Source organism: Anomaloglossus baeobatrachus, chromosome 3 (genome assembly GCF_048569485.1).
Source record: "Anomaloglossus baeobatrachus isolate aAnoBae1 chromosome 3, aAnoBae1.hap1, whole genome shotgun sequence".
Lineage (NCBI taxonomy): Eukaryota > Metazoa > Chordata > Amphibia > Anura > Aromobatidae > Anomaloglossus > Anomaloglossus baeobatrachus.
Window position 1 is genome coordinate 313189836 of NC_134355.1, and position 25570 is coordinate 313215405.

Sequence of the window (25570 nt, forward strand, 5' to 3'; positions counted from 1 at the left end):
AGCTCAGCTTCCTGTGTTCAGACACAGTGAGTGGTGGTTATGCATCTGTGAGCTAAATGGGCGGCACGGTGGCTCAGTGGTTAGCACTGCAGTCTTGCAGCGCTGAGTTCCTGGGTTCAATTCTCACCAAGGACACCATCTGCAATGAGTTTGTATGTTCTCCCCGTGTTTGCGTGGGTTTCCTCCGGGTACTCCGGTTTCCTCCCACACTCCAAAGACATACAGCGCTATGGAATTAATAACACTATATAAATTATTATTATTATTACTGCAATGCCCTGCTCATGAGGTAAGGAACATTATTGATCAGGAGAGCTATATACTACATTTCCAAATGGAGGGATTTGCTTTTATAGTTTCTCTGCTGAACGATTACCAAACATGAGAGTCCGTTATACGCTACAAGAAAACACATCTAAATAGCGAGCTCTGTTGTTAAGTATTCATTCAGCTTGTTAACTGGACTTAAAGGGGTATTCCATCTCCAAGATCCTATCCCCAATATATAGTAGGTGGAATAGCAATAATATCAGCAAATACCAATATTTGGAAATGTAGAATAGTTCTCCTGATTAGGCATGCCCTTACCTCATGAGCAGGGCATTGCAGCTTTGTTAGCAACCATTACGACATGGACTCTGCTGCTGTGTACCCGGGGAGAGTGAGTGCAGATTCATTGCACCCACACTCCTCACATGAAGGGTCTGCACTCCTATAAAATGGTGGATACGTTCCCTGAGTGTCTCCCCCCCATATTCTAGACGGTCCGGAGTCGTTGTGGGACCCCTTTATTTTTTTTCTTACAATAAATTGGTGAAAGAGGAAATGTTTTGGGGACTGTTTTTTCAAATAAATTTCTTTTGTCGATTTTTTTTTTTTTTTTTTTTTTTTTTTTTTTTGTTAGTACTGACAGTTTATGATGTTGGGTATCTAATAGACGCCATGACATCACAAACTGCTGGGCTTGATCTCAGGTGACTTTACAGCTAGTATCAACCCGATTTATTACCCCGTTTGCCACTGCACCAGGGCACAGGATGAGCTGGGGTGAAGCGCCAGGATTGGCGCATCTAGTGGATGCGCCACGTCTGGGGTGCCTGCGGCCTGCTATTTTTAGGCTGTGAAGGCCCAATAACTATGGACCCACCCTGAGAATACCAGACCACAGCTGTCCGCTTTACCTTGGCTGGTGATCCAATTTGGGGGGGACCCTACTTTTTTGTGTAATTATTAATATTTATAAAATAATTATAAAAAAAGAGCCTGGGGGGATCTCCACATTGGATCCCCAACCACGGTAAAGCTGCCAGCTGTGGTTTCCAGGCTACAACCGTCTGCTTTACCCTAGCTGGCTATCAAAAATGGGGGGACTCAACATCATTTTTTTTTAACTATTTTTTAAATAGAAAAAATTAATGGGCTTCCCTGTATTTTGATTGCCAACCAAGGTAACGGCAGGCAGATGGGGGTGGCAACCCATAGCTGTCTGCTTTATCTGCGCTGAGAATCAAAAATACCGCGGAGCGCTACGTAATTTTTTTTAAAGATTTATTTTTACAGCACTGTGATGTCCAGCAATCAAAATACAGGGAAGCCCTTTTTGTTTTTAGTTATTTAAATAAATAATTAAAAAAATATATATGGGCTCCCGCTGCATTTTTTGTATTGCTAGCTAAGGGTAATCCAAGCAGCTGCTGGCTGCTAACCCCCACTGCTTGGTGTTACCTTCACTGGCAATGGAAAATCCAGGGAAGCATTTTTTATTTTTTTGGCCAAAAAACTACAAAAAAAGGACGTGAGCTTCGCCATATTTTTGTATGCTAGCCAGGTATAGCAGGCAGGTGCTGGAAGAGTTGGATACAGCGCCAGAAGATGGCGCTTCTATGAAAGTGCCATTTTCTGAGGCGGCTGCAGACTGCAATTCGCAGCAGTGGGGCCCAGAAAGCTCAGGCCAACCTGTGCTGCGGATTCCAATCCCCAGCTGCCTAGTTGTACCTGGCTGGACACAAAAATGGGGCAAAGCCTACGTCATTTGTTTTCTAATTATTTCATGAAATTCATGAAATAATAAAAAAAGGGCTTTATTTTTGGTTCCCAGCCGGGTACAAATAGGCAACTGGGGGTTGGGGGCAGCCGTACCTGCCTGCTGTACCTGGCTAGCATACAAAAATATGGCGAAGCCCACATAATTTTTTCAGGGGGCAAAAAACTTCTGCATACAGTCCTGGATGGAGTATACTGAGCCTTGTAGTTCTGCAGCTGCTGTCTGTGTGTATGGAGAAAAGCAGACAGCAGCTGCAGAACTAACTACAAAGCTCAGCATACTCCATCCAGGACTGTATGCAGAAGTTTTTTGCCCACCAAAAAAATGACGTGGGCTTCGCCATATTTTTGTATGCTAGCCAGGTACAGCAGGCAGCCACGGGCTGCCTCCAACCCCCAGTTGCCTATTTGTACCCGGCTGGGAACCAAAAATATAGGGAAGCCCGTTTTTTTTAATTATTTCACTTATTTCATGAAACAATTAAAAAATAATATCGACATGAGCTTCGCCCCATTATTGTGTCCAGCCAGGTACAACTAGGCAGTTGGGGATTGGAATCGTCAGCACAGGTTGGCCCGAGCTTTATGGGCCCCTCTGCTGCGAATTGCAGTCCGCAGCCGCCCCAGAAAATGGCGCTTTCATAGAAGCACCATCATCTGGCGCTGTATCCAACTCTTCCAGCAGTCCTGAAGCCAGGTGGCTTGTTGGGTAATAATGAGTTAATACTAGCTTTGTTTTACTAGCTAGTAGTGATGAGCGAGTACTAAAAAGCTCGGGTGCTCGAGGCTCGGGCCGAGCATCCCAAGATACTCGTGTACTCGGCCCGAGCACCGAGCCCAATGTTATCCTATGGGAGACCCGAGTATTTTTATGAAATGACCCCTGGCAGCATGTAGAAACCCTAAAAATGTCACAAAAGTCTCAGAAGAGTGCTCAAATGACATGGCAACAGCATGGGGAAGACCCCTTGAAGCATTTATCACTCAAAAGTCACAGCTGTGAACAATTTTGTCCGCGTTTTACGCCATTTTTACGGACTCACCAGAAAACCTTCAAAAATGACACCAACATGAATTTTCATGGCAGAAATGTTAAGGGCACATACCCAATAGTGAGATAGAGCTGGTGTATGTTACTTTTTGAGATTAATACATGAAAGATTTTACGTAAAACATTGTGTGGCACTCCGATGTCCCTGAGAAGAGACGTACATGAAGGTCTCTTGAGTCTAATGTGCCCATTTTGAGGAAGTGAGTCTTTGTAGTATTTTCCTTTGCCAGGGCAGTCCAAAATTGGGAGGTTCACCATTGCCCCTGCATACAGACGTGCATGAGGGCCTGTAAACCTGAAGTGCCCATTGTAAGGAAGTGGGTCTATTGTAGTATAGCCCTTTGGCAGGGCAGCCAAAAATTGGGAGGCTCCATGTTGTCCCTGGATAGAGACGTGCATGAGGGACTGTAAACCTGAAGTGCCCATTGTAAGGAAGTGGGTCTATTGTAGTATAGCCCTTTGGCAGGGCAGCCAAAAATTGGGAGGCTCCACATTGTCCCTGGATAGAGACGTGCGTGAGGGCCTGTAAACCTGAAGTGTCCATTGTCAGGAAGTGGGTCTATTGTAGTATAGCCCTTAGGCAGGGCAGCCAAAAATTGGGAGGCTCCACATTGTCCCTGGATAGAGACGTGCATGATGGCCTGTAAACCTGAAGTGCCCATTGTAAGGAAGTGGGTCTATTGTAGTATAGCCCTTTGGCAGGGCAGCCAAAAATTTGGAGGCCCCACGTTGTCCCTGGATAGAGACGTGCATGAGGGCCTGTAAACCTGAAGTGTCCATTGTCAGGAAGTGGGTCTATTGTAGTATAGCCCTTAGGCAGGGCAGCCAAAAATTGGGAGGCTCCACATTGTCCCTGGATAGAGACGTGCATGAGGGCCTCAAAACATTGTTCCCATTGCAAAGGAGCGGGTCTCCTGTCATTGTAATGTCCATTCTGAAAGAATGGGCGAACAAATTTACCACTGGGGGTATACCTGAAACAACGGCCTAACTATTGTAACGGTCATCATGGTGGTGCATGAGGAGAAGGAGGAGCAGTCCAGCGATTATCCAAAGTCCAGAAGTGTGTACCCATGGGTGAGTGGAGGTACATGGCAAATTCCCGTTACAAACATTGTGTGGTGAAGTCTGTCCCAATCCAACCCTTGTTCATATTGATCAGAGTCAGCCTGTCAGCATTTTCAGTTGACAGGCGGGTGCGTTTATCTGTAATGATTCCACCTGCGGCACTAAAAACACGCTCTGACAAAACGCTAGCGGCAGGGCAGGCCAGGACTTCCAAGGCGTAGAGAGCCAATTCATGCCACGTGTCCACCTTGGATACCCAATAATTGTAAGGCACAGAGGAATGTCGGAGTACAGTTGTTCGATCTGCAAGGTACTCCTTGAGCATCTGGGCAAACTTAGGATTTCTTGTGGCACTACCCTGCACCTCAGGGGCTGTGGTACTTGAGGGGCTGAGAAAACTGTCCCACATCTTAAAGACTGTTCCCCTACCTCTGGCGGATTGGACTTGTGCCTCTCTCGGCTGTACGCCCTGGTTGTCCACTGATTCCTGACCTATGCCGCTAGCGTTTTGTGAGGGGAATGCTTTGCCTACTTCCGTGACTATGGCCTTCCGGAACTGCTGCATTTTGGTTTTCCTCTCCACCTCGGGAATAAGAGACATAAAGTTCTCCTTGTAGCGTGGGTCTAACAGTGTTACCAACCAGTAATGATTGTCGGCCAAGATGTTCTTAACGCGAGGGTCACGAGACAGGCAGCTTACCATAAAGTCAGCCATGTGCGCCAGACTCTTAACAGCCAGTACTTCAGTATCCTGACCAACACGATGACTGAACATGCTGTCCTCCTCCTCCTCCTCCTCATCTACCCTGTCCTCTGGCCAGCCACGCTGAACTGAGGATATGACTGGTGTGCATGTCATATCCTCAATTTGGCCGGAGAGTTGCTCCATGTCTTCATCCTCCTCCTCGTCATAGTCCTCCACTGCACGTTGTGATGAGACGAGGCTGGGCTGTGTGTTATCACCCACACCCACTACTGTTTCTTGCTGCAACTCATCGCGCTCCGCCTGCAATGCATCATGTTTGTTTTTGAGCAGAGACCGTTTTAGAAGGCAGAGAAGCGGTATGGTGACGCTAATAATGGCGTCATCACCACTCACCATCTTGGTGGAGTCCTCAAAGTTTTGGAGGATGGTGTGACGGGGTGTACATCAGAGCAAAGAGAGACAACAGGCCGAGGATGATCCAACAGGTTTACTAACAGGAATACAGGAACAGCACACGACAAGTCCAAATAAAACGGATTCGGGGGCACCTCCCGATAATCCAAAGTGCCAGATCACAACGTAATAGTCCTTTTCAGAGTCCCAGAAATCCCACACAATCCACTGGACGGCGAGGTCTGTCCGCAGATTCAGATCTCGCTCCCTTCCTCTTCAAAAACGCAACTCCCAACTGCATTTAGAAACAGGAGTGAATTGTTTGAGCTCGTGGGCCCGCCCCTCAAGGGTAGGGGTCTATGCAATGGTTGGGCCCACTAGAAGATTCTAGAAGGTTGGCTCCGAGATGTCTACAGGTTTGTGTAGTTGGCGTTATCCACTGCTTACGAAACAATGAGAAGTTCCCCTGGCTGTGTGGACAAGAGATAATTGCATTATGGGCCCAGAGACACAGGAGATGGGGGGAAGGTATGGTTACTTACATCCCAAGACATTTCAAAGTGTTCAGTAAGTACAACCAAAGGAAAGTGACATCACATCCTGACATAGTATTACAGCAAATACAGTGAGAAGGTAAAATACATCATGACAATTCCTTCCCCTCCCAACTTGTGTACGTACTAGGGACCTCTACAGGTCGCTGGTTAAGTACACGCAGGCATGGCTGACAGGACTCAAGGCTCCTCTTGCCTGGACAGTCCATCTGCATTTTGGTGTTGGCTGCCCCTTCTATATTGTATGGTAAAGTTATAGGGCTGCAGAGCCAGGCTCCATCGCAGTAAGCGTCCTCTACGCTGACATATGTCACAAGTTCGGCAGAAATGCGCCACTGCTTGGGAAATCCCCGGCCAATAAAAAGTTTGAGTCAATCGTCTCTCGGTGCGGGTTTTGCCTTGATGGCCAGCCGTAGGAATGTCTTGAGCCAGGTGTAATAGGGGAATTCTGTACTTCTGAGGAACAATCAGCTGTTTGCTATAAGTCCAGGGCTTATCTAGGGAGTCGGCATTGGCAACCCGATACAGAAGTCCATTTTCTCTGATAATTCTTTCTCCGTTTTCCCCTAGCTGCCCTATTTCAGCCCGAGTTCTAAAACTAGCAAGGGTGGGGTCAGTCTCTACTTCTTGTCTAAACTGAACTTTATCCCAAGTAACATTCATATTATCCCCACAAGAAGAATCACTCACCGGCTGTAATGGCAGTTCTGGTGGCCTCAGTTCCATGGATGGGTTGTACACGTCCACATGGGCTGCTCTCTTGGCTTGACTTCTGGTTACCGCACCGACAAAGTGGCAATGAAGATTCCCCACATCATTTCCTAGAAGAACGTCTGCAGGGAGGCCGCTCATCACACCGACCACACATTGTTTTGCCCCAAAGCCATAATCCAGGGTCACACTCGCTCTTGGAATATATCTCTGGGTACCTCCTGCCAGTTCAATGGCAATTCCTGGTCCCTTTTGAATTGCTTGTGGTTGAATTACTCGGGGATCGGCTATGGTGAGGAAAGCCCCAGTGTCACGGAAGCCAACAACTTTTTGGCCATCCAGCACGACCTCCTGTAGATGTTTGTCCTGAAGATCAGAAGAACAGGTGGCTGGAGCTCGCACCCCATAGACTCCGGGTAGGGGAGCCAGGATATCTGAGTCACTTGGCAAGTCATCAGGCACAGAATCCAGCTCTTCTCCTGGTGAAGGTGTCTGTAGGTAATGAACAGGCAAAGGCGGTCTGTAGCTGTTCTGTCTACGAACACCTGGACATTGGAATTGCATGTGCCCAGGCTGCCCACATCCATAACATCTGCGCTCTGGGATTCTTCCTCCGCGTCGTATTCCCAAAGGTGGAGCATGAGTAATGCGAGGCACAGTCACACGAAGGTCCCCATGAGTTGACGGTCTAGGGTGATGGTGAACATTGGGGCCAGAAGGACCAGGGGCCACCAGCGTTGGGGGGTTGGTGTTTTTTTTCTCACTGGGTAGTAGTTTTTTCCACTGAGGCTTGATGGTGAGAGCCTCATCAGCTAGAGCTGCAGCTTCCTCCACAGTGGCTGGTCTCCTTTCACGCACCCATTCCCGGATCTCAGCGGGGCACTTGAAGTAAAACTGCTCTTTTAGGAGGACCTGGAGGATGGTCTCCAAGGTTAAGGCCTCCTCTGCCTCCAACCAACGATGCCACAGATGTTTGAGTTTGTGGGCATACATCTTGAAGGACACTTCCTCATCACATGCTAGAGTACGGAACTGAGTCCTGTAAGTGTCTGGCGTTACAGCATAATGTTCTAGAATAGTCTGTTTAATATCCGCATACTCACAGTTCCACCGAGGGTCCATAGCTCTATAGGCTGCAGCAGCTCCACCCTCTAAGAGCCCAACCAGATGCCGGACGCGCTCCCTTTCTGGGACTTCCATTAATCGACACTGATGCTCAAAGTCCTGGAAGAAGCCCTCAATGTCACCAGCAGCCTCATTAAACTGCTTGAAGTCTTTGCGGGACACTCTGGGAAGTTCCCTCATGATGGGTGCTGGGGTTACAGTCTGTCTGGAACCTCTCGCGGCTTCCACAGCGAGCTGCTTATCCAGCAATGCCATCTCCTCCATCCTGCGCTCCTTCTCTTCAGCTCCACGCATGGCCTCCCTCTTATCTTCTATGGTGGCCTCATCTCCAAGCAGTGCCATCTTTTCCTTGTACCACACAACCCATTGACTTTTTTGGGTATTCACCTCCGGCTCCCGTCTTTGCTCCCCTTGCTGTGGAAATTGTTCCTCGGTGCCATCTTGCAGGCAAGCGTGTTCCAATGCCTCAATTAGTTGCTCCTTAGAGAGTCCTTTGTAGCCGACACCTAATTCACGGGCCTTTGTTTGTAGACTCGCCACAGTCCAGTTCCTGTATCCTGAGGTTCTGGTTTCAGACGTCGATTGGCTGTTGTCCTCCATTTCTTCTGCTCTGATCCCGCCGCTGCCACCAGTTTGTGACGGGGTGTACATCAGAGCAAAGAGAGACAACAGGCCGAGGATGATCCAACAGGTTTACTAACAGGAATACAGGAACAGCACACGACAAGTCCAAATAAAACAGATTCGGGGGCACCTCCCGATAATCCAAAGTGCCAGATCACAACGTAATAGTCCTTTTCAGAGTCCCAGAAATCCCACACAATCCACTGGACGGCGAGGTCTGTCCGCAGATTCAGATCTCGCTCCCTTCCTCTTCAAAAACTCAACTCCCAACTGCATTTAGAAACAGGAGTGAATTGTTTGAGCTCGTGGGCCCGCCCCTCAAGGGTAGGGGTCTATGCAATGGTTGGGCCCACTAGAAGATTCTAGAAGGTTGGCTCCGAGATGTCTACAGGTTTGTGTAGTTGGCGTTATCCACTGCTTACGAAACAATGAGAAGTTCCCCTGGCTGTGTGGACAAGAGATAATTGCATTATGGGCCCAGAGACACAGGAGATGGGGGGAAGGTATGGTTACTTACATCCCAAGACATTTCAAAGTGTTCAGTAAGTACAACCAAAGGAAAGTGACATCACATCCTGACATAGTATTACAGCAAATACAGTGAGAAGGTAAAATACATCATGACAGATGGTACATAGGTCGGACATCCATCTCCACTCCTCAGGTGTTATGTGTGGAGTTTGACCCATTTCCCTACGGCTTAGGTGATGCACGTACTCAACAACTGCCTCTTCTGCTCACATATCCTGACCAACATGTGCAGAGTTGAATTCCAATGCGTGGGGATATCACACACCAGTCTGTGAGCCGGAAGATGCAAACGGCGCTGAAAGCCGGCAAGGCCGGCTGAAGAAGTAGGTGACTTTCGAAAATGTGCAGACAGGCGGTGAACTTTTACCAGCAGATCAGACAGCTCTGGGTATGACTTTAGAAACCGCTGAACCACGAGGTTGAGCACATGGGCCACGCATGGAACATGTGTCAGCTGGCCTCGCCTCAAAGCCGCCACCAGGTTCCGGCCATTGTCACACACGACCTTTCCTGGCTTTAGGTTCAGAGGTGTGAGCCAGTGATCTGCCTGCTGTTTCAGAGCTGTCCACACCTCTTCTGCATTGTGGGGTTTGTCACCTATGCAGATTAGCTTCAGCACAGCCTGTTGCCGCTTCGCCGAGGCAGTGCTGCAGTGCTTCCAACTTGGGACTGGTGTGGAGGGAAAAGTGGATGAGGATGCGCAGGAGGAGGAGGAGGCTGAAGAGCATGACATTCCGGAGCTGTAGAGTGTGGGTGAAACCCTGACTGAGGTAGGGCCTGCAAACCTTGGTGTGGGAAGGACGTGTTCCGTCCCTCGCTCAGACTGGGTCCCAGCTTCCACAATATTAACCCAGTGTGCCGTCAACGAGATGTAGCGGCCTTGCCCACAAGCACTTGTCCACGTGTCTGTGGTTAGGTGGACTTTGGGTGAAACAGCCTTGTTCAGGGCACGTGTGATGTTTTGTGACACGTGGTTATGCAACGCGGGGATGGCACACCGGGAGAAATAGTGGCGGCTGGGGACCGAGTAACGTGGGACAGCTGCCGCCATCAGGTCGCGGAATGCTTCTGTCTCCACCAGCCTAAAAGGCAACATTTCCAGCGCAAGCAGTCGCGAAATGTTAGCATTTAGAACTGTGGCATGTGGGGCGTTGGCAGTGTATTTGCGCCTGCGTTCAAAGGTTTGCTGAATGGATAACTGAACGCTGCGCTGGGACAAGGACGTGCTTGATGATGGTGTTATTTCTGCGTAGGCAACTGCAGGTGCAGGACCGGAGGAGGCTTGTTCGCAGGCAGCATGGACAGGGGATTGGCTCGCATGCACAACAAGCGAAGACGTAGCAGTGACATCAGCAAGCACTGCTCCTCGACTCTGTTGTACTTCCCACAAAGTCGGGTGCTTGGCTGACATGTGCCTGATCATGATGGTGGTGGTCAGGCTGCTAGTTTTGGTACCCCTGCTGATGCTGGCACGGCAGGTGTTGCAAATGGCCTTTTTAGGATCATCTGGAGCCAACTTAAAAAACTGCCAGACTCGGGAAGACCTAACATTTGTACAGGCACCTTGTGTCGTGTTGTTGTTCCGGGGAACGGTTGCCTGACTTCTGCCTGGAGCCACCACCCTGCTTCTTACTGCCTTTTGGGATGCTACGCCTCCCTCCCCCTGTGCACTGCTGTCCTCGCTCTGCATATCCTCCTGCCAGGTTGGGTCAGTTACTGGATCATCCACCACGTCGTCTTCCTCTTCCGCACCCTGCTCCTCCTCCTGACTTCCTGACAATTGTGTCTCATCATCGTCCACCCCTTGTTGAGACACGTTGCCAACTTCGTGAGAACGTGGCTGCTCAAATATTTGGGCATCTGTACATACGATCTCCTCATGACCCACTTCAACATGAGCTGGCGAGAGGCCAGAATGTGCGAATGGAAACGTGAACAGCTCTTCCGAGTGTTCAAGTGTGGGATCAGTAATGTCCGAGGACGTGTACTCAGCCTTGTGGTAGGAAGGAGGATCAGGTTCTGAAATGTGCGGTGCAGTATCACGGCTACTGACACTTGACCGTGTGGAAGACAGAGTGTTTGTGGTGGTGCCAATCTGACTGGAAGCATTATCCGCTATCCAACTAACAACCTGTTGACACTGGTCTTGGTTCAAGAGCGGTGTACTGCTGCGGTCCCCAAGAATTTGGGACAGGACGTGCGAGCGACTAGATGTGGCCCTTTGTTGTGGCGAAATTAGAGCTTGCCCACGACCTCGGCCTCTGCCTGCACCACCATCACGTCCACTTCCTTGTTGCTTGCCAACGCCCTTGCGCATTTTGCAATGCTGTGCTGACGTGTATTCACTAGACTTGTGCGTTATATCCAAGTTTGTGCAAATCGTGCACCTGTACGCTGCCACCGACAGGCACACACGTGCGGTTTTTAAATGCAAGCACGGACGCACTAAGAACCTAACAGGTTTTTAGGAGCGACAATTACTGAGAAGTCTGACACTATCAGACACTGCTGACTGACGTGTATTATACACTAGACTTGTGCGTTATATAATAGTTTGTGCAAATCGTGCACCTGTACGCTGCCACCGACAGGCACACACGTGCGGTTTTTAAATGCAAGCACGGACGCACTAAGAACCTAACAGGTTTTTAGGAGCGACAATTACTGAGAAGTCTGACACTATCTGGACTGTTTTAGACTGTGTACACCAGCCCCAGATATGATGAAGGCTGGTATACGGTCACCACTAGGAATGGCTATATACCCTGCCTGCCTGCCTGCCTGCCTGTATACTGCTACAATAGTCCTGACAAGGACTCTTCTGGTCACTAGCCTGTATTCCGACCTGGCTATACCCTGCCTGTATACGGCAACAATAGTCCTGAGAAGGACTCTGCTACTGTACTCCGACCTGGCTATACCCTGCCTGCCTGTATACAACTATAATAGTCCTGAGAAGGACTTCTGGTCACACTGTTTGCAGCCCTGATACGGAAATAGCTATAAAGGGCCGCAAACCTTTCCCTGAAGCAGCAACACTCTCCCTGCACTCACTGTCTGGATGGCTGTGTGCAGAGCACAGCGCGCCCGCCGGTATAAAGGCTCGGTCACGCTGTGCAGGCCGGCCAATCACTGCAATTCCACAACTAACAGGGCTGTGGCATTGCAGTGGTCTGCCAGCCAATCCCTGCATGAGGGCTGGCTCTCAAAAGAGCGCCAACATGCAGGGATGAAGACCACGAGTACAGCACGAGTATCGCGAGATTACTCGGTCCCCGCCGAGTAGCTCGAGTACAGTGATACTCGTGCGAGTACCGAGTAGTAACAAGCATACTCGCTCATCACTACTAGCTAGTATTAAGCCAGAGATTCTTAATGTCAGGCACGTTTGACCCGGCCATTAAGAATCTCCAATAAAGGGTTAAAATAATGACACCACACAGAGAAAAAATACTTTAATAGAAATAAATACACAGACACATTAGAGACTCCATCTTTATTACCCCCTGTCAGCCCTCCACGATCCATGGTCTTCTGTCTTTCTCGTTCAACAAATGCAGCTCTGCTCCATCACTGCTGCATGGGGGAAGACGCTGCTTCCCGTGCAGCCTTCACTCCGTGAGAGATCAGTGCTGCTGGCTGTTAGCGGTAACAGCGGTAACGCTGACAGACGCGTTACCATAGCAACGGTGCTCCGATCATGTAATTCCTGGAGCCGCGGTTAGCGGTGACGTCCCCGCTAACTGCGTTGCTATGGCAACGGTGATCTCCGTTAATGACCGGCTGTGTCAGCCAGTCCCTAACGGAACGGGGAGTCGACTGTGTGCTAGAGCATGTCGCCGGTACACGGCTATACACAAATGTGCACCGTGTACCGGAGAGTGCAATGACAGGACCTAGGACAGGACATGACGTCAAAGCCATGTAACCAGTCTGTAGCCAGTGAGATAATAGCCACGTGACTGGTCACATGGCTATTTTGACGTCACGATAGGTCCTGCATCACTGCTGGCAGTGCTGGTCACCGGGAGGAATCAGCGATCATCGGATGGAATAGCGGCAGGAGACAGAATGCAGGAGGTTTCGCGGGGACCGGTAAGTGTTATGGCTATGTTTATTAACTGTATGTGTACATTTATAATGCGTTTTTATGTGTTTGTGATTGCCTCCCATTATTTCCTATTGGTTCGAGTTTGGTTCGTTGAACGTTCGCCAAACTGAACTCGAACGAGACCTCCGTTCGACGAACCGAAATCGAGCCGAACCACGGCTGGTTCGCTCATCTCTACTCACAACCTGGAATTTCACTGGTTTTTTTATGAGGATTTGCATTAGTTCATGTAAATAATAATAATCTTTATTTCTATAGCGCCAACATATTCCGCAGCGCATTACAATTCAGGAGGATCCTATACAAACAAGTAACAGTTATAGAAAATACAATATTTAAAGGGAAAAAAAGACAACCCTGCTCGTGAGAGCTTACAATCTACAATGAGATGGGCGGGGGGGTTGGAGTACAAGTGCTTATTTACAATGACAATCCAGCCATCTCAAGAAAATGGGGGATAGATAATGGCTTTATGGACCAGTTTGTCAGAGCCTTGACATGCATTTGGGTGCCATGGAGTTTGACGTGGGGTTATTTTCTGAGAAGTTGTGGAGGAATTAGGTGAAATTAGTTTGGCTAGGGATTGTGATAGGCTGCTCTAAAAAGATGTGTTTTTAAGGTGCGTCTGAAGCTGAGTAAGTTGTGATTCGTCCTAACTTCTTGGGGTAGAGCGTTCCAGAGGTTTGGTGCAGCTCGGAAGTAGTCTTGGATTCGGGAGTGGGAGGTTCGAATTAGTGTGGATGTTAGTCGAAAGTCATTTGCAGAGCGTAGAGAACGGGTGGGATGATAGACAGAGAGAAGGGTGGAGATGTAGTGGGGTGCCGCATTGTGGAGAGCTTTGTGGGTGAGAACAAGCAGTTTGAATTGGATCCTGTGATATATGGGCATCCAGTGCAATGACTGGCACAGAACAGAGGCATCCGAGTAGCGGTTAGCCAGATAGGTGACCCTGGCTGCTGCATTAAGGATGGACTGTAGAGGAGAGAGTCTAGTTAGGGGGAGACCAATTAATAGAGAGTTACAGTAGTCAAGGCGAGAGTGGATTAGAGCCACGGTGAGGGTTTTTGTCGTTTCCATTGTGAGAAAGGGGCGGATTCTAGAGATGTTCTTGAGGTGCAAGTGGCAAAAGCGGGCAAGAGATTGTATGTGGGAGGTGAAGGAGAGATAAGAGAGAGAGAAAGAGGAAAAAAAAAAAAAAAAAATGGGTATGAGATATTTACTATATATGTCATCCAATCATATCTGTTAACAGGGCAATTAACACAACGCATGCTTATTGTGGCATACTCCCTTTGGTACCAGTTCACATCACTCTGATTGTTATGCATTTGCATATGTATTTTCTAGGTCACTTCCATCATGGGAGCATTATAATGTAGCACTCAAGTAGTGTTTGTTGATAAGAAAAAATTTTTTTTATGCAACTATAGTTCTTGCTCTGGTGATACAGATAAGGTATATAAACCCACCAAAACCCCTTTTTTTTTTTTTTTTTTTTTTTTTTTTCCTCTTTCTCTGGATTAAATTGTATATGTGCACTGATCATTGGGTACTTGCTACATAAGCTATTGCATCACTCCTAAGAAGTAGGGCAATTATAACAATGCATTTGTACGGTGATACACTCCTCTGGGCAAAGATTCATATCACTGTTTGTCATACATTCATGTACTTTTCATGTAATAATTTTTATTGTATGAATATTATCATGTAATTTACAAGCAATGTATTTTGATATGGAAGTAGTGTCATATAATGTGCATATCGTTTGTTTTCTTCATATTGTATGTTAACCCATGTACCTGCAATGTGCTGTGATATATTTGAAGCCAGTGGATCAAGAGTTAATTCTGAGGATCTCAGCAAGAATCTACACCTGTTTGTTTTAGAGGACTTTTTCATGTATGGGTATAAAGAGGACTCAGTTTACATAGTAAAGCCACTAGACAAAGGCTACACTCCTGTAGCCGAAACGCGTCGCTGTTGTGTCAGTATCCATGGAGGACATTGTCTTAACTGTTCATATGTTTATATGATCGTTTTTACTGGAAACCAAGCAGAATAAAGCATCTGGAAATTTACTGGCATACCTCTCCTTCTTGCGCTGGGCAGAACTCTTCTTTCTTCATTATACACAGGTGGCAGCGCCTGCGGCCCGAGCAGCAGGGGGAGGTTTGAGCGCATGGAGTGGGTGAGCTGAAGGTTTTTCTCTTTGTCTCTACAATTGCTGGTTTTTCGTGCTCCCCAGTGCTTCTATAACGGGGCTATTTTTGTCTTTGGTGATTTTTGTATAATATGGACACCGGACAAGAACCCGCAATGTCAGTCCAGGACAGACGCAAGCGCTTGGTACAAAACGTTTTCTTGAACAAGAATCAAGCAACTCCTCCAGAGGATATTGCTAAAGAGGACTTTAAAAACCTATACAAACAACTAATAGCAAAAAAAACAAAAGAAACAAAATTATGGCTGGATGCTGAATTCCTCAGTAATTATGTGGATAAAAAAATGGTGCCAAGAGGTTTGAGAATCACTAAAGACTGCACTTATCCTTACCCAGATCAATTTTTTTCTGATTGGAATGATATTTTGTCTACCTGCTCATTGAGTTTGATGAACTGCATTATTAAATATGAGCGATTGGAATTAGTGAAAATACAACAAACCATTACTGAAATAGAAGGTAAAATATCAGATGTGGTCAAACCTGACAATTACGATAATCTAATGAAGAAACTATCTAGTAACATAGAAAATTTAGAAAAGAAAATTGTGGACATCAAAAGAGGTAAATGGGAACGAGATAATGAGGATTACTTAAAAAATCAAGTGTACACGTGGAAAAAACATAGAAGTGGATTTAAATCTGCATTTAAAAAGAATAAAGGCAGAAGACGTGTGAGTTTTTCCTATCCAGAGACATCAGGGGAATCCCTTACTTACTCCTCATCTGAGAAGTTGGATCACAGTGACAGCCAGGATGACTTAGGTCCACTGCAGTCAAAAAACGAGGGCGGAGAGCCGGTAGAAAGCATAATACAAACAAGGCAATCTACCAAGAAAAAGAAAACATGAACACCGTTTGGAATCTTACCACCAGAATCTTTCAACCTGAACATTTGTCTGCACTCTCTAAAGGTTTGGGGTTTGCTCCTAAAACACGCTTTAATTTGTTTTCTACGCTGTTAGACATTAATAAGTTTACACGCAATTTAACATTGAAATGTCATTTTTTGGGTACTGAAGGAGATAATGTTGCTACTAATATTGATAGAATGGAAGAGACTAGTTTTGCTACTACTACTTTAATTCCCAGTTTTTCTGAACTGTGTGGTATTACCTCTTTGAGACAATTGGAAGCAGAAAGTGGTGGTTTTATCAAAGCAAACATGAATTCCTTTCATACACACAATAGGGATTACTACCCCATTAATTCCAGACCCTTGATTTTTGATAGATTCCAAGACCTCATTGAGGAAGATTTAGTAAAATTGCACTCCTCACATAGGAATATTAGATCTAATCTTACTAAATTAGAAAAAGCAGCTTTACAAGAAATAAAAAATGATTGGCATATCACAGTGAAAAGGGCAGACAAAGGGGGCGCAATCACGATTATGGACACGGATCTGTATATTAAATGCAATGTAGAACTTCTCAGCAATAGTGACACCTATGGGATTTTGGCAGGAGACCCCACCTCACTTTTTCAAAAGGAACTACTGTCAGTACTACGGGATGGAGTGGAGATGGGTATTATCACGCAAAAATTAATGGATTTTTTATATGTGGATAATCCTGTTATCCCCATCTACCACTCCCTCCCCAAGGTGCATAAGGGTGGATTCCCCCCTAAATTTAGACCCATCGTGTCTGCTATAGGGTCTCTATCAGAAAGAATAGGGGCCTGGCTAGACCATGCCTTGCAGCCGTTAGTCAAGTCTTTACCTGGGTACATAAGGGACACTAAAAGTGTCCTTTGTGCCTTTGAAAACTTTCAATGGGAGGATCAATTTACATGGTTAACAGCTGATGTAGTAGCTCTTTATCCCTCTATCTCCTATGGGGTCATCATGACATCACTTAGACATTTTTTATGTAAATATAGCGATTATGACAGTCACATGCAGTCTTTTATACTTGACGTCACCAAATATCTTTTGAATAAAAACTATTTTCTCTTCAATGGAACTTTTTACATCCAGAGGCAGGGTGTTAGCATGGGAGGGAAATATTCACCCTCCCTTGCTAACCTCGTTATGGGTCTCTGGGAAGAGATTTTCTTGATGAATGATGGTAACCCATGGCAACGGCAAATAATGTGGTACGGAAGGTATATAGATGACCTCCTGTTGGTGTGGGGTGGTACCCAGGAAGAAATTGGTCTGTTCATAGAGTATATCAACTGCAATGATTTTAATCTGCGTTTTACTTCTAACTATCATCAAAGCCAAATAAACTTCCTGGACATCACCCTGCAAGCCGGCGGAGGTATGCCTGATGTGCTTATTACTCCTTATCGTAAGGAGATAAGCGAGAATACCATCTTGAGATATGGCTCATGTCATCCTAGACATGTGACTTCTAACATTCCTAAAGGGGAGTTAATCCGAATTAAACGTAATTGCTCAGATAGTAGATATGTGGAAGAAGCGTTAAGAGACAAGTGTAAGGACCTAAGAGATAGGGGCTACCCCAAAAACCTGTTAGCTAGGACATATGAGGAGGTCTCTCAGATGAAACGGGAGTCACTGCTAATAGATAGGGTAAAAACATCAAGTAGTAATGATAGCAATGTTATAAACTTTGTCACTACTTATACAAGTAAAATATATCTTTGTACCGTGTTAGCCAGTAGTAGTGAGGATTTTAATGACATTGTTAGAATTGTGAGAAAATATATTCCCATTCTGAATAGTGATTTGACAACCAGAGAAATACTGACCAAATGTGATATTAGATTCATTCCAAAAAGAGCTCCCACAATTGGTAATATAGTGTCCCCTAGTTTTTTAAAATCTCCCCCGCAAAAGGGCTCTACGTGGTTGGACCTTAAGGGTTTTTTTAAATGTCATCACAATATTTGTATTTCTTGTTTCCATGCTGATAGAACGAATACATTTACATCTATAGCTAATGGTCATACTTATGACATTAATAGATTCATCAACTGTAATACCACTGGAGTAATTTATTTAATAACATGCACCCTATGTCAAATTCAATATGTAGGGTGCACCATTGGTCCCCTCAAGAAACGAATAAGAAGACACTTATCTGATGCCTCGGGAACAAATAAAATTGGTACGTCAATGGTATCAAAACACTTTTCTGAAGTACACGGAGGTGATAACAGTAGCTTTAGCTTTTGTGGCATAGAAAGGGTTCAGAAACCTATCAGAGGGGGATGCTATAGACGTAAAATCTTAAATCGTGAGTCCTTTTGGATTTTTAAATTAGGAACTAGGCAGCCAAATGGTTTGAATATACGCAAAGATCTGATTTTGCAATACAACTGATTGACATTGAAAAAAGGAAGGAAAATTTTTTTTTTTTTTTTTTTTTCCTGCATTGACTGTTGGGTGTGAGATATTTACTATATATGTTATCATGTCATATCTGTTAACAGGGCAATCAACATAACGTATGCATATTGTGATACACTCTCTTTGATAATAGTTCACATTACTTTGATTGTTATGCATTTGCATATATTTTTTAGGTCACTTCCATTATGGGAGCTTTATGATATAGCATTCAAGTAGTGTTTTTGGATACGGGAGAATTGTTATGCAATTGTAGTTCTTGCATTGGAGATACAGAAAAGGTATATACCCACCAATACTTCTCCCCCCCCCCCTTTTTTTTTTTTTTTCCTCACTAGTGCATTGAATGTTGGGTATGAGATATTTACTATATATGTCATCCAATCATATCTGTTAACAGGGCAATTAACACAACGCATGCTTATTGTGGCATACTCCCTTTGGTACCAGTTCACATCACTCTGATTGTTATGCATTTGCATATGTATTTTCTAGGTCACTTCCATCATGGGAGCATTATAATGTAGCACTCAAGTAGTGTTTGTTGATAAGAAAAAAAATTTTTTATGCAACTATAGTTCTTGCTCTGGTGATACAGATAAGGTATATAAACCCACCAAAACCCCTTTTTTTTTTTTCCTCTTTCTCTGGATTAAATTGTATATGTGCACTGATCATTGGATACTTGCTACATAAGCTATTGCATCACTCCTAAGAAGTAGGGCAATTATAACAATGCATTTGTACGGTGATACACTCCTCTGGGCAAAGATTCATATCACTATGTTTGTCATACATTCATGTACTTTTCATGTAATAATTTTTATTGTATGAATATTATCATGTAATTTACAAGCAATGTATTTTGATATGGAAGTAATGTCATATAATGTGCATATCGTTTGTTTTCTTCATATTGTATGTTAACCCATGTACCTGCAATGTGCTGTGATATATTTGAAGCCAGTGGATCAAGAGTTAATTCTGAGGATCTCAGCAAGAATCTACACCTGTTTGTTTTAGAGGACTTTTTCATGTATGGGTATAAAGAGGACTCAGTTTACATAGTAAAGCCACTAGACAAAGGCTACACTCCTGTAGCCGAAACGCGTCGCTGTTGTGTCAGTATCCATGGAGGACATTGTCTTAACTGTTCATATGTTTATATGATCGTTTTTACTGGAAACCAAGCAGAATAAAGCATCTGGAAATTTACTGGCATACCTCTCCTTCTTGCGCTGGGCAGAACTCTTCACTCTTCCATAAAGGCCAGTTCTGTGGAGTGTAATCTAATTGTGGTAATATGGACAGATACTCCAGTCTCTGCTTGGGAACTCTACAGCTCCTCCATGGTTATCTTTAGTCTGTGTGCTTCCTCTCAGTTTAATACCTTCCCTTTCCCAGGCTAAGAGTTTTGATAGGCGGCCCTCTTTCGGCAGATTTGTTGGGGTTCCATGTTCTTTCCATTTCATGATAATGGATTTGATGTTACATCAGGAGATTATCAGAGGTTGAGATTTTTTTTAGATCTCAGCCCTGACTTGTACTTCTCAATAAGTTTGTCTCTGATTTATTTGGAGATTGCCTTGATCTTCATGGCGTTGTTTGGTTAGTGGTACCTCTTGCTTATTGGTGTTGTAGCCTCTGTGGCCTTTCAAAAAACGTGTGTATATACTGACAGACCATGGGAGATATAGATTGCACAAGGGTGGACTTTCTTTCACTAAGAATGTGACTTATGAAGGTAATTGCTTGTACCAGAAATTTTTAGTGGCAAAAATGGTGAATATATATGCACATAGCAATTTTTTATTCATTTTATCCCATAAATTTAGTTTTTGTCTATATATTTCTCACTTCACTTCTCAACTTAGAATATTTACTGCTCATGCATCACAAACAAATCGGATTACAAAAATATTTAAACAAAGGTTCTAATTATTATTATTATTATTTATTATTATAGCGCCATTTATTCCATGGCGCTTTACAAGTGAAAGAGGGTATACGTACAACAATCATTAACAGTACAAAACAGACTGGTATAGGAGGAGAGAGGACCCTGCCCGCGAGGGCTCACAGTCTACAGGGAAGGGTTGATGGTACGATAGGTGAGGACAGAGCTGGTTGCGCAGTGGTCTACTGGACTGAGGGCTATTGTAGGTTGTAGTATTGTAGGTTCTAATGTAACAAAATAGGTAACAATCCAAGGGAGTGAATAGTTTTGCAAGGCACTGTGCCTACACTAAGTTGCAAGTGATTGTGAAGTATTTGTGAAGTGTAAAGGAAATGATACATGGTTTTCAAAATATTTTAAAAATATAAATGTGAAAATTGTGACTTACATAAGCCACCCTGAGTCAAAACTTTGTGAGACAACCTTTCGCTGCAATTACTGGTGAAAATGCTTTGGGGTATGTCTCTACCATTTTGCACATTACATTTTTGCATATTCTTCATTGCAAAAATGCTCTGAGATTGCATGGAGAGCATTTGTGAACATCAATTTCCAAATCTTGTCACCAATTCTCAGTGAAATGTAGGTCTGTACTTTGACTGGAACTTTCAAACACATTAATATGTTTCAATCTAAAAAATTCCATTGTAGCTCTGGCAGTATGTTTAGAGTCATTGTTCTGATGAAGGCAGAGCCTACGCTCTAGTCTCAAGTCTTTTACAGTTTCTAAGGGGCACTTTGCACACTACGACATCGCAAGCCGATGCTGCGATGCCGTGCGGGATAGTCCCCTCCCCGTCGCAGCTGCGATATCATGGTGATAGCTGCTGTAGCGAACATTATCGCTACGGCAGCTTCACATGCACTCACCTGCCCTGCGATGTCGCTCTTGCCAGCGAACCACCTCCTTATTAAGGGGGCGGATTGTGCAGCGTCATAGCGATGTCACACGGCAGGCGGCCAATAGAATCGGAGGAACGGAGATGAGCGGGACGTAAACATCCCGCCCACCTCCTTCCTTCCGCATAGCCAGCGTGAGCCGCAGGACGCAGGTAGGAGATGTTCCTCACTCCTGCGGCTTCACACGCAGCAATGTGTGCTGCCGCAGGAACGAGGAACAACATCGTAACATCGGTATTTCCCAATTCATGGAAATGCCGGACCCTACACCGATGATACAATAACCACGCTTTTGCGCTCATTAATTGTATCAAATAGGATTTATACACTACGATATCGACTGCGATGCCGGATGTGCGTCACTTTCGATTTGACCCCACCGACATCGCAGCTGCGATGTCGTAGTGTGCAAAGTGCCCCTAAGAGTTTTTCCTCCAGGATTGTCCTGTGTTTAGCTCCATCCATCATCAAATCAACTCTGATGAGTTTCCTGCTGAAGAAAAGCATGCCCACAGCATGATACTGCCACCACTGTGTATGATGGTTAGGATGGTGTTTTCAGGTTATTGTTGTCACAAGATTAATGTAGTAACTGGGTGGAGGAACTCCTAAACTGGCCCTCAGGATAGGGGTACTTAACTGCCTCTTATCCCAGAGATACTTCTGAAAGTGAAGAGATCTGGACCGCCAGAATAGCCCTGACTCCCGATCAGCCTAGATCTATGTGATACCAATGTGATATGACTGAAAGAATGAGTGTAATTAGATAGGAATCATAATCAAAAGATAGTGATCCCAGATATTATTTGATCCATAAATAATTCAGTATCAGAGAGAGATATCCTCTGGTTGAACCTATTTCACTATGACCAAAGAATACCTATTTCACTATGACCAAAGTGTCAAACAGATCTTAAGCAAAACCACGATAATGAGGAAGTAACGTTTACAGTTCCACAGTCAGGAAATTCGTGGTTATTTGACAAGAGGTGCAAGGAATCTGGCCTGTAAAATTCACGTCTCCTTGCAATATCTCCAGGAAACTGTGGTTGACCAGTTGTCAACCGGCTAAATGTGCAGGAAATGTGCAAGAAGCTGCTGGTGCCCACAGCACCTTGTGGTCAAGTTACATGAACATGACTCAGCTGTCACATGCTGGTCACTAATTCACCACTCAGTGCACATGACGTACAAAGTTTTCCTATAAAAATACACCGAACTCGCTTAATGATTAGGGACATTTCCAGGACGCTCAAGTGGACGCACTGTTCCTGTGATGCAAGATGTCATGTTGTTTCCCACTGATTAATCGAGTCCCTCCGATGAGAGAGGATTACTACAACATACGGTAATGTTGATGCATATTTCTGTTATTGTATAAGATTCTATGACTATAGTTCTAATGCCTATGTACCATTGATTATTCATGTGCTATTAAAATAAATAGTATCTTGCTATAAAGAATCCTAGTATTCGTGTCTGATTAGGATATCAGTGAGCGCTTCGTAAGTACGGGCTTTCAGCCCCCTTTTTAGGAGAATTTAGCAAGACATAAATTGGCGTAGTCAGCAGGATTACTTCTAGAAGAAGTAATTTAACGAATTTTTGTAATTTAGAAATTAAAAACATATTTGGCAAAATTCCAGATATTTTTTCAATCTTTTTGCATAGTGTCAAAATGTTTAGAAAACGTAAGGATAATGTTAAGGAGGTTGATGTGGAGATCCCCAGCTGGACTGAGGCTCCCTACAATCTTATAGCACATGAATTGGTCAATTGTGGATTTGCAGAACAATGGCAGAATAAGCTCAAGGGTTGTGAAGCTACTGATGTTGTGAATGTACTCAGTAGTGCTCCTGTGAAAGCAGGTTATGTAGTGTCTTGTGGATTGGCAGAACAATGGCAGGACAAGCTTAAGGGTAGTGAAGCTACTGATGTTGTGAATGTACTCAGTAGTGCCCCTGTGAAAGCAGGTGATGTAGTGTCTTGTGGATTGGCAGAACAATGGCAGGATAAGCTTAAGGGTAGTGAAGCTACTGATGTTCTGAATGTATTCAGTAGTGTCCCTGTGAAAGCAGGTGATGTAGTGTCTTTAGGACGGCACATCTGGATTTTGGCAAGTGCATATAGTGTAATGCATGAGCTTAATCTAAAGATGTAGAAGAAAGGTTCCCATATGGAACAAAAGATGATAGAATTAGATGGCCAGAAAACAGTTCTGGAATATAATACCAGACTGTTGAAGGATAAATTGGAACAATATCAGAATGTGGCAGAAAAAGCTGCCGTAAAAATTGCTCAAAATAAGTACAAGAAAAGAAGAGGAAAAATAAATAAAACCAAAGTACTAGTGATGAGCGAGTACTAAAAAGCTCGGGTGCTCGAAGCTCGGGCCGAGCCTCCCAAGATACTCGTGTACTCGGCCCGAGCAACGAGCCCAATGTTATCCTATGGGAGACCCGAGTATTTTTGTGAAATGACCTCCCGGCAGCATGGAGAAACCCTAAAAATGGCACAAAAGTCTCAGAAGAGTGCTCAAATGACATGGCAACAGCATGGGGAAGACCCCTTGAAGCATTTATCACTCAAAAGTCACAGCTGTGAACAATTTTGTCCGCGTTTTACGCCATTTTTACGGACTCACCAGAAAACCTTCCAAAATGACCCCAAAATGATTTTTCATGGCAGAAATGTTAAGGGCACATACCCAATAGTGAGATAGAGCTGGTGTATGTTACTTTTTGAGATTAATACATGAAAGATTTTACGTGAAAACATTGTGTGGCACTCCGATGTCCCTGAGAAGAGACGTACATGAAGGCCTCTTGAGTCTAATGTGCCCATTTTGAGGAAGTGAGTCTTTGTAGTATTTTCCTTTGCCAGGGCAGTCCAAAATTGTGAGGTTCACCAATGTCCCTGGATAGAGACGTGCATGATGGCCTGTAAACCTGAAGTGCCCATTGTAAGGAAGTGGGTCTATTTTAGTATAGCCCTTTGCCAGGGCAGCCAAAAATTGGGAGGCTCCACATTGTCCCTGGATAGAGACGTGCATGATGGCCTGTAAACCTGAAGTGCCCATTGTAAGGAAGTGGGTCTATTTCAGTATAGCCCTTTGCCAGGGCAGCCAAAAATTGGGAGGCTCCACATTGTCCCTGGATAGAGACGTGCATGATGGCCTGTAAACCTGAAGTGCCCATTGTAAGGAAGTGGGTCTATTTTAGTATAGCCCTTTGCCAGGGCAGCCAAAAATTGGGAGGCTCCACATTGTCCCTGGATAGAGACGTGCATGATGGCCTGTAAACCTGAAGTGCCCATTGTAAGGAAGTGGGTCTATTTTAGTATAGCCCTTTGCCAGGGCAGCCAAAAATTGGGAGGCTCCACATTGTCCCTGGATAGAGACGTGCATGATGGCCTGTAAACCTGAAGTGCCCATTGTAAGGAAGTGGGTCTATTTTAGTATAGCCCTTTGCCAGGGCAGCCAAAAATTGGGAGGCTCCACATTGTCCCTGGATAGAGACGTGCATGATGGCCTGTAAACCTGAAGTGCCCATTGTAAGGAAGTGGGTCTATTTTAGTATAGCCCTTTGCCAGGGCAGCCAAAAATTGGGAGGCTCCACATTGTCCCTGGATAGAGACGTGCATGATGGCCTGTAAACCTGAAGTGCCCATTGTAAGGAAGTGGGTGTATTTCAGTATAGCCCTTAGGCAGGGCAGCCAAAAATTGGGAGGCTCCACGTTGTCCCTGGGTAGAGACGTGCATGAGGGCCTCAAAACATTGTTCCCATTGCAAAGGAGCGGGTCTCCTGTCGTTGTAATGTCCATTCTGCAAAGAATGGGCGAAAAAATTTACCACTGGGGGTATACCTGAAACAAAGACCTAACTATTGTAACGGTCATCATGATGGCGCATGAGGAGAAGGAGGAGCAGTCCAGCGATTATCCAAAGTCGAGAAGTGTACCCATGGGTGAGTGGAGGTACATGGCAAACTTTAAACTCCGCTCTCATTTGCTGGTGGTGTGGTGAAGTCTGGCCCAATCCAACCCTTGTTCATCTTTATCAGAGTCAGCCTGTCAGCATTTTCAGTTGACAGGCGGGTGCGTTTATCTGTAATGATTCCACCTGCGGCACTAAAAACACGCTCTGACAAAACGCTAGCAGCAGGGCAGGCCAGGACTTCCAAGGCGTAGAGAGCCAATTCATGCCACGTGTCCAGCTTGGATACCCAATAATTGTAAGGCACAGAGGAATG